This window comes from Vollenhovia emeryi, unplaced genomic scaffold (genome assembly GCF_000949405.1).
Source record: "Vollenhovia emeryi isolate VEMERY1.0 unplaced genomic scaffold, V.emery_V1.0 DF939191.1, whole genome shotgun sequence".
NCBI classification, from domain to species: Eukaryota; Metazoa; Arthropoda; class Insecta; order Hymenoptera; family Formicidae; genus Vollenhovia; species Vollenhovia emeryi.
Window position 1 is genome coordinate 296,228 of NW_011967175.1, and position 15,059 is coordinate 311,286.

Genomic DNA, 15,059 nt, shown 5'->3' on the forward strand with positions numbered 1-15,059 from the left:
CGGGTGGTGGTGCCGGCGGTTTGTGAGAGGAGCCGACTGATGCCGATGCGCTCCGTGTCGCGCCGTGGCGAACCGGCGAGAAGGAGAGAGAAAGAGGGAGAGCGAGAGCGAGAGCGAGAGATCGAGCGCGAGAGCACGGGCGAGCAACGCGCGCGCGGCCAGCGCACATCGCACTCGCAAGGCGCGCAAGCCACAACGCACTCGCTCGACGCTCACGCTCGCGCCGCGCCGCCAGTCAGCGAGCGGTCGTCACCGGTGTTCTCACGGCGTGTCCCCGCCGTATGGCCATGCGTCGCCCCGTCGACCTGGTCACGATCGCAGGAGCACACATCGCCGATCGCGGAGTCGCCACCCCGGCGCGTGCGGGGACGTTGCGGCCAGCGCCGCGACTCACCCCAAGCGGAACAGCAGGCGAGACGCGCCGCCGAGCGCGTTGCTGCGGACGCAAGCGGTCGGCCTGGAGGATCGCCGCGTCGAGGTGCGATATCGTCGGAAGATTCTCGCCAAGTTGATCGCGAATCGTTACGCCGCTGGTTGCAGCTCCGCCGCCGTCGCCCGGTCGTCTCGGCTTGTACAAGGGGATCCGATCGCGCGCCTAGAGACGGTCAGCGAGAGGACCATCCGGCCGACGTGGCTTCCACCTGCTGACCACGCTCGCGACGCTCGCATCCCCCCGGGATAATTACCGCTGCGCGCGGCACGCAGCGGGAGGACCTTCCGCCTGTCGCTTCCCTCGGCCGAAGCGAGTACCAGTGTCATTCCCGATTTCCGCGCGAGTGCCGCCGTTCCCGTGTCTCGTCGTCGAGGACGGATTACGAGCGCGCGCGCATCGGTTCCGATTTCACGACGCGTCGAATTCCGAGTCGCTCGTACGCTTCGTGCGACTCGAGAGGCAGTGATCCCGAGCCGGAGTCGGAGTCAACGAGGAAGTTCGTGAAAGTGATCGCGCGATCTCGACTGGAGTGCGGCAGGGACAATCAAAGGGATAGTTCTCGGTTTTTTTTTCCAGAGAAAATCTCGTAGAATCCGACCGTTCGCGGTGCCAGTTCGACGCCTCGAACGCGAGGGAACTCTTGGTGCGACTCGAACAGTGGAGTCGGTCGTTTAACGCACCGGCGCTGTGCCGCGCGCCGAAACGCGACACCGCGAGGGAGACGCGGCGCGACCGCTCTTTGGCATCGTTACGTAAACGGCCAACCGGAGAGGTGGTTTTCTCGCGGGAGGACGTGAGCACGGAACGCCGAGCAGCGGCGCCAGGCGAGAGAGACCCCGCCGCTCGCCGTGCGCGACCGGGGAAAAAGGAGAAAAACGGAAGAGCGCCGCGAGACACGTGTCCATTATCGGCCGATCGCGCCGAGCCGATCGCGGGCGATCGAGAAAATCCTGTCCCGCCTCCGAAACGACGACGATTTCTCCGAGACGAGTTCGCGCGAGATCGACTGGTTTCGCGGCGGAAACGTTTCGCGGGAGATCAGGCTCGGTTACGCCGGGCCGAGACCTGACCGACGATGACGGAGGCGAGCGATCGGGCCCCGTCGATCGACTCTCGACGCGGTGTCGCGCCGACGACGCGCCGGGCGTCGACGTAGCGACCGGCGATCGCTCATTGTCCCGCCGGGAGCGTCGAGATAACGCGCGCGCGGAGCGCAGCGGCGACGGCGATCGCGACGATTCGTCATTTTCCCCCGGCGAGGAGGAGGATATAATTGCGGGAGGACAACGCTCGGGACTCGGGACCCCCGTTCGGCGTTGTTAGGGCAGTCGCCGGAGGGCGTCGGATCGGAAGGAAGTAACGTACGGTCCTCCGCCTCCTCCGCTCGATCGGCAACCATCGCGCGTCTCGGTGGTGTAATGCGCGCAGATTATGCGTCTCGCGGCCCTCCCGCCGGAGGAACGGAAACTAGAGGCGAGAACGAGCGAGAGATAATACGCTTGTTTGCGCGCTTCCTTCATCTACGATCTTCCTCTCGTTACCGCGGCGAGAAACCGCGTGCCCCGTGACTTCGGCACGGATCTTCGAGCCGCTCGGCGCCGCGGCTGGTGTCAACGGTGTCTATTCACGATCAAACGGTGCCCGCGTGCGTGTGTCGCCCGTATTTGCGTAACGTTACACGCGTTCTCGCGTGTGTGTAAGTGTGCCACGCGAGAGGAACCCGCGCCGCCGCCTCGCTTTTGAAATTCGTCCAAGGGGCTTTCGCAGAGATCTCGTGCGGCTCGAGGAGGTCCACGGACGTCCGCCGGCGATCTTTTCGGAGGCACGGGAGGACCATCATCGCCCGCCGATGCAACGCGAGAGGGCATCTTAGACCCGCGACTCGTGAGTGAATGGAGGTCGTCGCGCGAGATTTGAGAACGGCGAAAGTCATCGGGGGGTTCGAGGCGAGCGCACTTTTCCGCCGGCTTGTCTGAGGCGCGCGCGCGCGCGGCGACGTGGAAGAGGATCGAGTGACATTTCTCTCGGCGAACGAACGCGCGAAACGTCCGGTACCGTTATTCGAGCTTCATACGCAGAGCCGGGAATTCCATTTGCTTAGATCTCGAAGGCGAACCGTCGACAATAATATCTCGAGGAGCGTGCGCGTCGAGTAACTCGCGCGACGCCTCGCTCTTTCGTATTTCTTTTTCTCCTTTCTTCTCGCCTCGCACGAGCCACTCGCGGATACCCTCGATCGCCGGCACGTCCGATCTTCCGCTCAAGATCTTCGACCGGAGGACTCTGAAAAGTCGTGAGTCCCCCCGCGGGGAAGGTTGCAGGAGGGCTTTAACACGTCCGTGGTGCCGCCGCCGCCGCAGAAACTGAACGCTTTGATAGACTTTGAGTTGCAGCCACGCGGGGAACCCTACGTTGCTTCCTGGTGAGTGTTTACAAGAGATTACGCATGAGCGTTGAACGCGACGTGAAACATCGCGAATGCTTTTCGCGCGTTGAATCCGAGTCTTTCTCGAACATGACACGCATGAACCGTCGTGCGAACGAGCGAGTGTGCGTGTGTGATATTTCTCTTAATTATGGTACGAATTAAAAATGGAGTAGCGCTCGATCTGTTCTCACAGCTGAGCGCGAATATTTATTTCTCGCGGTAATTATTCACCCGCCGGGTTTGCAGAATCGTTGACAGGATAATTTATCGATTGACCGTAGCCGCGGCCGCCGCGAGTCGCGCCGTTGATTTTTTTATTTGTTTTGCGCCGCGTGTGTCGAAATTAACATAATCAAGTATACGAGCCTAGGAACGGGGCCCCGAGCGCTAACTAGTCTCGGGTAGATAAGGTAAAAAAAAAGGAGGCAAAAACGCGGGAAACGCGATATCCTTGCGGACGCGTGCGTACGTGCGTGAGAGCCTTTATCTCGACGTCATCGGCCGCGTGCAGCGCAAACAATTCGAGGGAGACGTTCAACCTTAACGCGCCGGATTTCGACGGCGATCGTGTATTATCGCGCGAAATAATCCGCGAGGCTGAAAGAAGCGAGGGAACTGAGAGGGAGAGTCGCCAAAGATACGAGGCAGAGAGAAAGATACACGTGGTGTATCCATAGAACCGCACATTTCTGCCCCGTAGATCATTGCGATAAACGTCTGACGGTACGCGGAGAGAATTTCTTCTTAAAATTCGCCTGAAGATCATGTAATCGTGGGACAACGTGGCATTCCGAAGAACCTCACGAGAGTTTCGTGAAATTTTACCATACAGTTACGTGATTTTCGGAGTAAGTTTCAAGAGAAAATTCTCTCGGTACACTGAGAAAAATGTCCGATTAAATATAACCGGATAATCCAATTACATAATAACAAACGGATACGAGCCGATGAAAAATGTGATCGGTTTGTCAATCAGGTTTCATCGGTAACTGCATTTCATCGGATAAATTCGTGATTTAATCGGAAAACGTAATCGGAAAAATTCACCATCGGAAACGCTATTTAATTGGTTTATCCGATGAAAAATTTTCTCAGTGTGGTTATTATTTATTCACGACGCGTGACGTCGAACTCTTACTCTGGGAAAAAGAAGACAATCGGCAACTGATTTTGGCGCCCACATTTAGTAATCGAATTATTTGTTCGTAACTCTATTCTTTTACAAATTTTACCCCGCGTAACTGTAAAAATCGCAATTAGCTATTCTATCCAAGATTTTTAAGTAACACTAATCAATTCTCTCAATTAGTTCTGTCGGTATTCAGTAACGCAAAGATAATTTTCACTCAAGAGGCACTAACCGAAACGTTAAGTTGCTTAACTACAAAACAAACCGGTCAAAAATTTTTCCAGAGTAGCGTGTTACGAACAATCCAAATAATTCGAGTACTAATTGTGGGCCCCGAAAATGGGTCGCCGTCTCTTTTTTCCCAGAGTACGGTTCCCCCTCAAAAACCCATCGCTTTTCAATCATTCGTAATCCCGAAGAGAACGCGATCGAGTGAAATCACCCCGTGCAGTCGATGCGAGCGCGAAACGTGAGATCGTAAATCCTGGTTGCACCGTTTCGCGGGATACGCCCCGTTAACTCGCGGGTTAAACGGCGCAGTCCGCCCATCTTTCGGGGTGAACGACGCTCTCCTCGTTCGCTCCTCACCCTCCCCTTTCTTCCCGTCCCGGAATCGGTGCGCGGAATCGGGGGAGGAGATCGTGTGCTCGACCTCTCGTCGATTTCCGATCGGGTTAAGCAAACACACGGTCGGTTCTCACCTCTATCGCGATAATGGCTGTAATTTCGGCAGCTTCCCGGTCCTTCGCCTTCGTAACCTCCACCCTCCTCCCCCCCTTCCTCTCTCGATTTCACGTACGCGTACGCGCAGATTGCAGAGGCCGATCGCGGCGGATTTGATTGCATGGCGCGCGACCACCGATTTATTAACGCTCTGAGCGCTCGGCGACTCCCCTCCTCCCGCCTGCACCCGCGTCGATCTCACCGAGTGAAAATCGCCTACCCCGAGGTAACGTTCCTACGTTCCTCTCCCGCGCAAGTACGTAGTCAAGCGAGCTTACCACGCGCGACGGCCTCGTGCTCGCGTTTCACATTTCCATCGAGGGCACGTCACGGCCCCTCGACACGGAGGCCGCGAGAGGGTACCGGCGTCGTGTCCTTTTATCCCTAATGAAGCAACGTATCAGCCGCTCGCCGCTTCCAGCGAGATCGCCTTATTAATCGCCGCTGTCCGCGACGCAAATGACGGCCATCTATCAGGCCCGCATTTTACTATTGGCCTCGCGCGACGCGGAGCGTGCGGCGCGGTCCGCCTTCTCTGTGCGCGTGCACGTGTTGCACGCGGCTCGATCGCGGTTCCCCTCTGTATGAGTGCGCGCACGTACGCACCCAGCATCCAGGCGCGATGCCCGCGAGAGCGAGACGGGCGAACGGCCGCGCGGAGCACGCAACGAGGTGCACATCCGACGTCTGGCCGTCGACTCCGGTGAGCATCATCCGACAAGAATCACGGATGAACGACGCATTTTCCGCCGCAACATGTTACCGCGTGTCAATAGCGGCTTTCAGACATTTTTTTATCTGCTCCGCGCGCGCGCGCGCGCTCGTCTCGCTCCTAAACCGGTATTACCCCCCGCCGTATAAAGTAGATACGCGTGTATATTCAGCGATACGCTGAAACAAGTCAAAGCGAGTAAGCCACTGGGCTCGTCCGCCTTACGAGCCGATTCACTTTCGAGTCCCGTTCGCGCCGAGTCGCGCTACGCGGTGGCTCGTTCGTCCGACGAGAGCTTGAGAAAAACGCGCGGAGTCGTATATCTCGGGCTCAGGCTTTATCTAATTACTCGGCACGCGTAAGCTGCGTTCACAGAAGTTCTCCAGGTATCTCGCCGGAGAATTGCGCGATATTGTGTGCGAGCTACTTTGTAGCGGAGAGATAGGTGAGAGAGAGAAATGTATATAAATATAATTACACGTGCGCGGAGATAACGAAGTCATCCGAGGCAATCAACGCGATTTGCGCTGCAATCTCCTCCCCCCCTCCCCTCCCCACTCGATCGCGTTATAATTGGTGACTCGAGTGCACGTCGCGTCTTTTTTCCTTTCTTTTCTCTCCGGGCGACAGGAATTTTATCGCCGCGCGAGTCAGAGCGCCGATCGGGGCGTTATCCTCGATCGCTGGCCTTCGCTTAAGCGACACAATGATAACGCGGATTCCGCGGCCTTTTTTACTCCGCTCCGGCGAGATTAATTGCGATCCTCCGTGTAATTTGCCGCCGCGGCCGATCGCGGACGTCCCCGCGGCGCGTCGGGGGACCCCGCGGTACAGTTTGTTTAGCCACGTCCGTCCGCACGCCCGAAAACATGCACGCGCGTATTAATGCGGGGGTGGGGATTAGCTGTGAATGAAACTAACCACTGCGCGGCTGCCCTGAATGGGCGACCGCTGCGGGGGAGAGTGGAGTGTATTTCCGTACGTGTTTATAGGCGTGGATGCGCGGCCGGAGGTACTGTCGGGACATTTGAAACGTAGCAGATCCGTCGTGGCGGATCTAAGGGTGGTCCAGGGCGGGTACGGTCGGCAGAGAGCGGTAAGGGGGGGGGGGAGGGGGAAAGGGATCCTGCCCACTGACTGTCGTCGAACAAATAACGACTATTTTCGGCCGCGCTGCTCGCGACTGCAGGCGTGCGAGGGTCTTCGCGAGGAGGGTACGAAATTTACGCGCGTCTACTCTGGGAAAAAGAAGACAGTCGACAACCCATTTCGGGGCCCACAATTAGCAATCGAATTATTTGAATTGCTCGTAACTCTACGCTGGGAAAGATTTTGACCGTTTCGTTTTGTAGTCAAGCGACTTAACGTCTCGGTTAGTGCCTCTTGAGTGAAAATTATCTTCGCGTTACTGAATATCGACGGAACTCATTGAGAGAATTGATTGGTATTACTCTAAAATCTTGGATATAGATAGAATAGTTAATTGCGACTTTTAGTTGCGCGATTAAAGTTACGAACAATCCAAATAATTCGATTACTAATTGTGGGCCTCAAAATGGGTCGCTAACTGCCTTTTTTTTCCCCAGAGTAGGCGACGCCAAGGAGTCACGGAGACTCTCGTTACCGTCGTCGCTCACGCGGCGCCATTATTCGCCGGCGCCGTTAATTCTTTCGAACGTCGCGGCCGCTCGCGGGGAACATCGATCTCGCGGACGCGATGACAAATGCCTCGATGGAGATATACGTCAAGCCCACGTCGCGCGCGCGCGCGCCTCCTCGTTGTTCCCATCGGAGGCGACGATCCTACGCGGAGTAACGAACGGTGCTTTCAATAGAGACATCCTATCGAGACAGACGCACCTGTATTCTTTCGCGACGCCCACGCGGGCGCCACGTCCTGCCAGGAGACGCAGAGGGAGAGGCGGAGAACGGTGGTCTTTTTATCTGGGGAATGCCTGCTCGATAACGGCCCGTGCGATAATACTCTTCAGAGTCTCGAGGTGACCGAGGGGTAAACCGCCGTGGGCATGGTGGTGTACAAATTTGCGGCGTCACTGGGCATTGCAGGGCATTTTTGGGCATTAGCGCGAATCAGACTAGCGATTGCCAACTCGGATGGGATTGGGATTGGCGATTGACGACTGTCCTCAAGCCAATGAGAGTCGATTGAATCGCTGGCTGCTGTGCTCTCATTGGCCAGAAGACAATCGCTAATGCCAATCTAATCCGCGTTGACAATGGCTAATCTGATTCGGCTTTTAGGCCTTGCTGAGGCATCATAAAGATAAAATAAGATAATAAGATAAAGTAATGCCCGTCGGGCGTAAAGCCCGTATCAGACTACGGATTGAGATTGGGATTAGATTGAAATTTGACCAATCAGAGTAAAAGTTACTGAACTTAAAATTAGTAAACTTTACTGTGATTGGTTAAATTTTAATCCCAATCCCAATCCGTAGTCTGATACGGGCTTTAGTAGGCATTGGTGTACGCGATTTTGGCGGTTTAGACGAAAGAGGTTTAGACGACATTAGTCGAGTCTGATCTCTCTCTCTCTTCTGCCTGCTGCACCCCTCGAAGACCACACGCACGGTTGCTCCATCGAGAAAAGTGCGAAACGCTCTCGTATCGATCGCCAGATATCAGCTGGCGATTTTTCGCGCGACGTATCTCTGCGAGGTTCTCGCGATTCTTGAAGACGTATTTTATCTGCCATCAGCGAGATTAGCAATCTCCGCCGGTATTTCGCAGCTCGCGATTGTCGCCGGTATTTTTCTCGACCGTATTAAACTGTTACGTCGACCAGGAAACGAGACGATCGGTCTCTCGATCGCGTTCGATAAGCGCGGAACGAGCGCGATCCATCATTTACATTCTCCACCATTCATTTTGACATCCTTCCCAATCTGGATACCGTGGGAAATCGCGACGCTCGCCGCGACCGGTGAGCTCCTCGCGGCGGGTGAGAGAAAGTTACGAGGGCGCGGCGCAACGAGCCTCTTCGCGAGTCGAAAAAGCCGATCGTCGATTTCGTCGACGTCGGAACCGGCCGCGGATCGGCCTTACGGTACCGTTCACCTACCGTTACCGGCACACGCCGCGGACCAATGGCGCGGCGCGGGCCCGTCGATTGGTCGATCGCGACGCAATTAACGAGATAAATTTACCTGCGAGGTGGAACGACCGGCCGCGCGCGGTCGCGCGGCGGAGACGCGATCGAGATCTCGCGCCGTCGCGCCCCGGCTTCGAGAGAAGTCTCGGCGATTCGCGACGGCGGATTCGTCGCGGCCGCGATAATTGCGAGCGCCGCTAAGTCGATCGCCGGCCGATCGACCGAAATAGCCCTTTGTAGGGCCCGGGATTAATTAGTCATGCCGCGTGCCGCGCGTGACAGTCCGACGGAGCTGGTCCCCGTCTCTACGTCTCGCGCGAAATCCCCGTCGCGTTTTCGTCGCGGCTGCTTATCCGCCTTAACGTTTTAAGCCGACAAGCGTGCGTCCGACCGCGAGGCACGCAGCGAATTTGCACACCTCACCCTGAATGATCGCCCCGCGGATGAATCACGTCGGCTAAACGCGTCGCATCAACGAGCTACGGTTTTAGACGCATCATTAGAAATAACAAACCACGCGCGATCCGATTCCACGGGCATTTTCATGGCCCCGCCGAAAAGCTGTCTTTCATTTGACAACTCGTGTACTTCTCTCCCGCGGCCCCGGGGTTCCTTTTGCTCTCCCTGCTTAGATCGCCCGACAATGCCCCTTCGTACACCTTTGATACATTTAGCGATTTTTTTTCTGTTTCAAAGTTTCACTCTCGACGCTCGATGTGCGCGAGGCGCGCGCCGGCGAGTCTGTAAGTTCAACGCTTTTGATGTCTCGTTATTTCAGGAAGCGATATATCATTTCGCGTCAACGGCGCGATGTCCGAAACCGATCCCGACGTCGAGATATGTTATAATTGCTCACGCGAGAGTTCAAACGTGAAACCTGCGAAATATCTGTGTACTACTTGCGCACTATTTGTACGCACGTGTACCCGCTATAATTAAAACCTATTATTGACTGCTTCCGCCTGCAATTACGAACTTGCGATTCAATTAATTTCCACCCGCAACGAGCGAGCAGTCGGGCCGCGCGTTTTGGGGTAACCTCGGTGTCCCGAGATTACACCAGACGACATTATTGCGTTCCACGTCAATTAGCGTTTCACGCGACGTGTGATATAATTGGGAACGATTCGCCGAGCTGTTTCGGGACGAGGCGAGGGTGCCGTTGTCACTCGAGTTGACAAAAGATACGAGCCACGCGCGTTCCCGCCCTTACGTGAAGGAAAATATTGGAATGAAAAATAAACCGGTGAAGCATTCGCGAGGACGTTGGGTGCTACAAGTGGTGAAGAAGCGCGCGCGCGCGCCTCCGAGTGACGGGCGAAGCACTTCGATGACAGTGCCATGCGTATTCAAATTTAAGTACGGAATACTCGACGCGGGAAGACGGGTGACATACACCGCGGGCATTATAATTCCCGTTTTTTGTGGACACTTTCTCTTCACGACTCGCGCGTTGTATCCCCGACGTGGATCTCCGTGAATTCTCTTCAAGCAGGAAGGGGAGGGGAATTCGAAGACGCGGAGCGCGCTCGTGCGGATGGAATCCGTGTCGAAATCCGTCGAAATCGTAAACGCAAGGAGAATTCGGGTCCGCCTGCACAAAGTTCGGCGTTACATTCCGACGTGACAGTCCGCCCCAGCTCGATCGAGACCGCAAGACGTTTACCGTGCGAGTATCCGCACGAATATTGGCACCGGGTCGACGTTCGTCAGACGAGCACGCAAATAGGCGGACGGGGGGAGTTTAAAATAGCGCGTCGCCGCGGTGCCTATATGTTATGGATCTTTTCTTATTAGGCGCGCACTTATCGCACAGCGTGCGTTCCGCTTCCGCGATAACGCGCGTCCGGGGCTCCTAAGCGGGGGCCTTAAACGATCGATGACGCCCGTACCCGATATGTGCGTCCCGGTGCGTCGAGACCCGCGATCCTCGTAGGCGTGACTTACGGCGCGGACGGGGCTCTTTCGCGGCCGAGACATTATCATAACTTGGCGCGACTAATTGGACGCGGCGGGACGGCGATCGCGCGAGGACGTCATTAGCGGTCATCTCTCGCGCGGAAACGGAAATCTCTCACGATTGTGATTCCCTGTTATGTCACAGAACGTAGATCGCTAAATCACACTCATCGCCGCGATCGTATACTGGCCTCCGCGTTATCTCGATCGCGTGCACGGCAAGACCGGCTGGGGCAAAAATAGCTAACATTAAATGTTGCCGTATAAATAGTAGAGGCATCTGCATTGTTTTGTGTTGCAACATTCACCAAGGGCCAGTTTCGCAAACGTCGGTTAACTGCTAACCAAATGTTAACTGATTCTCTGTCTCTTCTTGGATAATAAGATAGAAAAAGACAGGGAATCGATTAAACTCTGGTTAACAGTTAACGGACGTTTGTGAAATTAGCCCTAAGTTCGCCGCACAAAATGCATATAGTTGTCTCCATTACTTATCATGCCTAGCACTAGCAATGCCTAGTAATGTCCAGTGGGCATTATTTAATTTTATTATCTTATTTTGTCTTGTCTACCTCGTTTCGTCTTATTATATCTTGTTTTATCTTATTTTATAATGCCCAAACTAATGCCCAAAAAGTGCCTAGCAATGTCTAGCAATGTCCAGTAACGCCGCAAATCTGCACACCACAGTGCCCTCAGCGGTTTACCCCTCGGGTAACAATTAGGGATGGACGGAAATTACTTGATTATTTAAACATAGATGCTTTTCGACAATACGACCCGAAGCGAATTAATGCACCGCACATCCCGGCGTCAATATATTCCGCAAATGAATTATGCATTTCTATAACTGAGGCTACCGTACATTAGTTGCACGCGTAACGTTCGCGGTGCGTAACAACCGCGGCCGCTCGACACACGAACCCCCGTGGTCGTCTAGGGTTTAACGTCGCGGGAGTGTCATAATTCATAACGGTCGTCGTACGGGAAGGGCCGTTATCGGAGAATTTTTGCAATATTATACTTCGGTCACGGTGAACGCGCGCCCGCGCGTTCGGCGCGAACCGGCTGCGAGTCCTCCTCTCGGCCACGCGGCGACTTCCACCTTGAAATTTGCATTACCGTTGCGCCGCGCGCGACCGCGGCGTCTCTTTCATCCTGTCTCGTTACTCGGCTAATTTGGCTTTATCCGCAAACAACCTCGCGACGCGCCCGCGACGCGAGCCGCGCGGCGCGATTTTTCGCGGCGCGGCCGCGCTCGCGGTTTAGCGCGGCCTTCGGCGACGAGAACCCCGGCGCGATCTCTCTCGTCGCCGGTAAGTACCGTTGCGAGAGGTGTAAATTAAACGGCGATTAGCGGGTGAAACCGCGACGGGCTCCCGTCTGTAAAGTGATTATTATAAAGATGTTCGCGATAGGTTTACGAGTCTCGGCCCCGCGAGGAGTTGCCATTAACGCGTCGGCAGATAATACTCGTTACATTGCGCCTGCTGTAACGATAACATGCCGGTATTATGCGTCTTTTACTGGAGGATATTTTAGGTGAACTCTTGGACAGAAAGATGCGTACACTCTCTTTAATGCCAGTTGCCAATATCGCGCCTTCAATTTTATGACAGCCATTATTTGTTATACTTGCAGTAGCGCGCGGTTAAATCTTTAACGGGGAATAATTTTGTGCGTCGTCTAGTTATCGAGTTACGTCAGTCGCGTAATAATTTAACAATAGTTCGGACTTATTCAACGTATGGGAAGTCACGAGAAAGCCAGTACAGTGCTATTCATTAATGCCTGATGTTGTTTCAACGATATTACTTCAATGACACTGATCTTATTGACACATCGAATGAAAAAAAAAGATTGACTTATTATATTGAGACGAGAGTAACTTATATAAAGTTTATATAATATATTCTTGCGTTTAGAATAAATTTTCGCCGAGGGGGAAACCGCTGACCGAAATCCTGTACACCAATGCCCACTAATGTCCGGTGGGCATTACTTTATTTTATTATTTTATTTTATCTTATTTATCTTGTTTTATCTTATTTTACAATGCCTCAGTGGGTGTGGGAATAAAGATTACGAAAATGTGAATCCTAGTGAAACTGAAGTCCAGGCATTAGAATAGCATTGTACGCGAAGCTTCATACATTCTTCTTACATTCTTGATACGCAGCTTTGCCAGCGAGGATTGTTAACAGACATCTCAAATGGCAAACGCACGGCGAAAGATTAAATTAAGAAAGTACGATTTTTGATTGGATTCTCGGCGACGAATGACATTATCACAGCTGACGTATAAATAAATTCACGCGCTTTATTATCCGCCATTCAGGTTTCACCTCGGCGTATTACGACTGCTTCGCGATTTAATTACACTCGCCCGCGTTTTACGATCTTTTTCTCCACCATTGTGTCCTTACAATCAATTTATTCCTCGGAGTGATTTGACGTTTGTTTAGAATGCGATTATTTACGCCTTGATTTACGCTCATCTATAAAGCCGATGAAGAGATATTTTTTACGACGTGACTCCGTGAAAAGCGCCACTTGACATTTCCCAGGCGCGTCGTTAGCGTGTCGATTTTACGTTACGTATCGTTGGCCAAGTACGACAAGAGGTCCTTTTGTCAGACCTACGCGAGCGTGTCGAATGCGGCCGCGTATCAATTCGACACATTGATTCGATCCGTCGAGAGGGACACACGAGACGACTGTATACGATCGTTACTTTCATTTCACGGAACTGACTTTGCCACCCGCAGAAATACGCGGCGAGGTGACTCGACGACAATCAAGCTTTTTAGTCGACATTACCGCACGCCTCCGTGGTCGAATTGGTGAGACGCCCGCCTTAGAGATTAGGGAAGTCCAGTTTCAAACCCCGGCTGAGGTAATATTTTCCGCAATAAATTATCTGCATTAAAACACTGGCCGGTTAATGTCGACTAAAGAGCTTGATTGTTGTTTATTGCTGGCAACTTAAAGAGATTTCTACGTTTGACTCGACGACGTTCAACGAGCCTACGAAGAGTTCACCTGGTCCGATATCTCGTGTCACCTCGCACTTTGTATATCGTCGCGAGTGAGTAAGCGCTCAATCATTTCTGCATTTAACAAATTGAACGGATCGTCGCGTCTGTAAACACGTCGTCGTGTCGGGGAGACACGGAATGTTTATCGAAACCATAAACGGCGCGGAATTGGTTGGTAGCCGAGGCGCGATCGGGACCTTACAGACGTTTATACGCCACTTGCGATAAGTGGCGTCGTAAATGCGATTGAGTGCAGCGTGCCTTACCCCGGGCACAATGCGGTGTTTCGGCACGCCTCGTTGCGAGTTTCCGCGATCAAACGCCAATGGAATAAATTGCCGATTGCGTGTAATGCGACGTCTGCAGTGAGATTTTCAAGACGGAGGACAGTCACTCACTAAAAGTCAATCAGTGGATTATCACTGAAAACAGTGAATAGTCACTAACTGAATAGTCACTAACTTCCAGTTACAAGTATACTAATGAAAATCAGTGGCTATTCACTGTTCACAGAGAAAATCCACACTGAAAAAAATTTCTGGTTGAATATGGACGAATCAGATAATTCCTTTAGGATTTACCAGAATTCCTGTAATCCTACAGAAATTCTGGTAAATCCTAAAGGAATTCTGGTAAATCCTAAAGGAATTATCTGATTCGTCCATATTCAACCAGAAATTTTTTTCAGTGCACAGATTGACTTTTAGAGAGCACCTACCGCGATCGAATGTGAGGAGAACAATTGGGCTGCGAGCGGTCATTTTCTTAAATCTCACGTCTTAAGATCTCATTGTAGACGCCACGTAAGGTCGAGATAAGGCGGTACGCGGATACGTCGTAGTCGCGTTAGTATCGAACGTAATCGCGCGTTCGATAGAAGAGTCGTGTCTAAAGCTCGGAAGGATTACGTGAGGTAAGTTGCAGAATATAGAACGTTACGAGCGATAAATCACGGGCCGGGATAGAATAAGGGCGAAAAAAGCTGAAGTGAATATACGACGTACACGCGTGATTTTCCCCATTGCGCCAAACACGCGAGCGGTCTAGCCGCCTTCGATTCAACGGCACACGATACAATGGCCGGTATTCATAGTCCGTTTTTATACTTAAGATCATCTTAAGTATACTCTTAATGTGTTGTTAACCAATCACAGAGCCGCATTAGCCTTTTAAGACAACACTTAATATGATTTTGAAATAAGAATCGACTATTAAGGGGATGCTGGAGTGATTCTGCACTTTTGCACCTTTCTAACCTAAAAACTGTCAGTTCGCAGAAACATTTGTGTAATATACAAATTAAATGGCTTACGTGTACAGATCGAAAGCAGCTTGCTATTCCGGCCAAATGAAAGAACAATATGGCATCACTGAAACTAAGTTTGTAAGTCTAATAAAAAATAATAGTGAGCAATACACATACTACATGTACTGTATGTATGTGTTGCTCACTATTATTTTTTATTAGACTTACAAACTTAGTTTCAGTGATGTCATATTGTTCTTTAATTTGGCCGGAATAGCG

General features: G+C 52.6%; 1 protein-coding gene across 1 annotated transcript in view; it reads left to right on the top strand.

The window, feature by feature from the left end:
- Positions 1-1,280: 1,280 nt before the first annotated feature.
- The window catches only part of LOC105562289, an 84,960-nt gene continuing 71,181 nt past the window's right edge, over positions 1,281-15,059 (top strand). The window contains exon 1 of the mRNA XM_012013022.1: positions 1,281-2,855. The gene's annotated coding sequence lies outside the window, so the exon portion shown is untranslated. The remainder of the gene's footprint in view (positions 2,856-15,059) is intronic.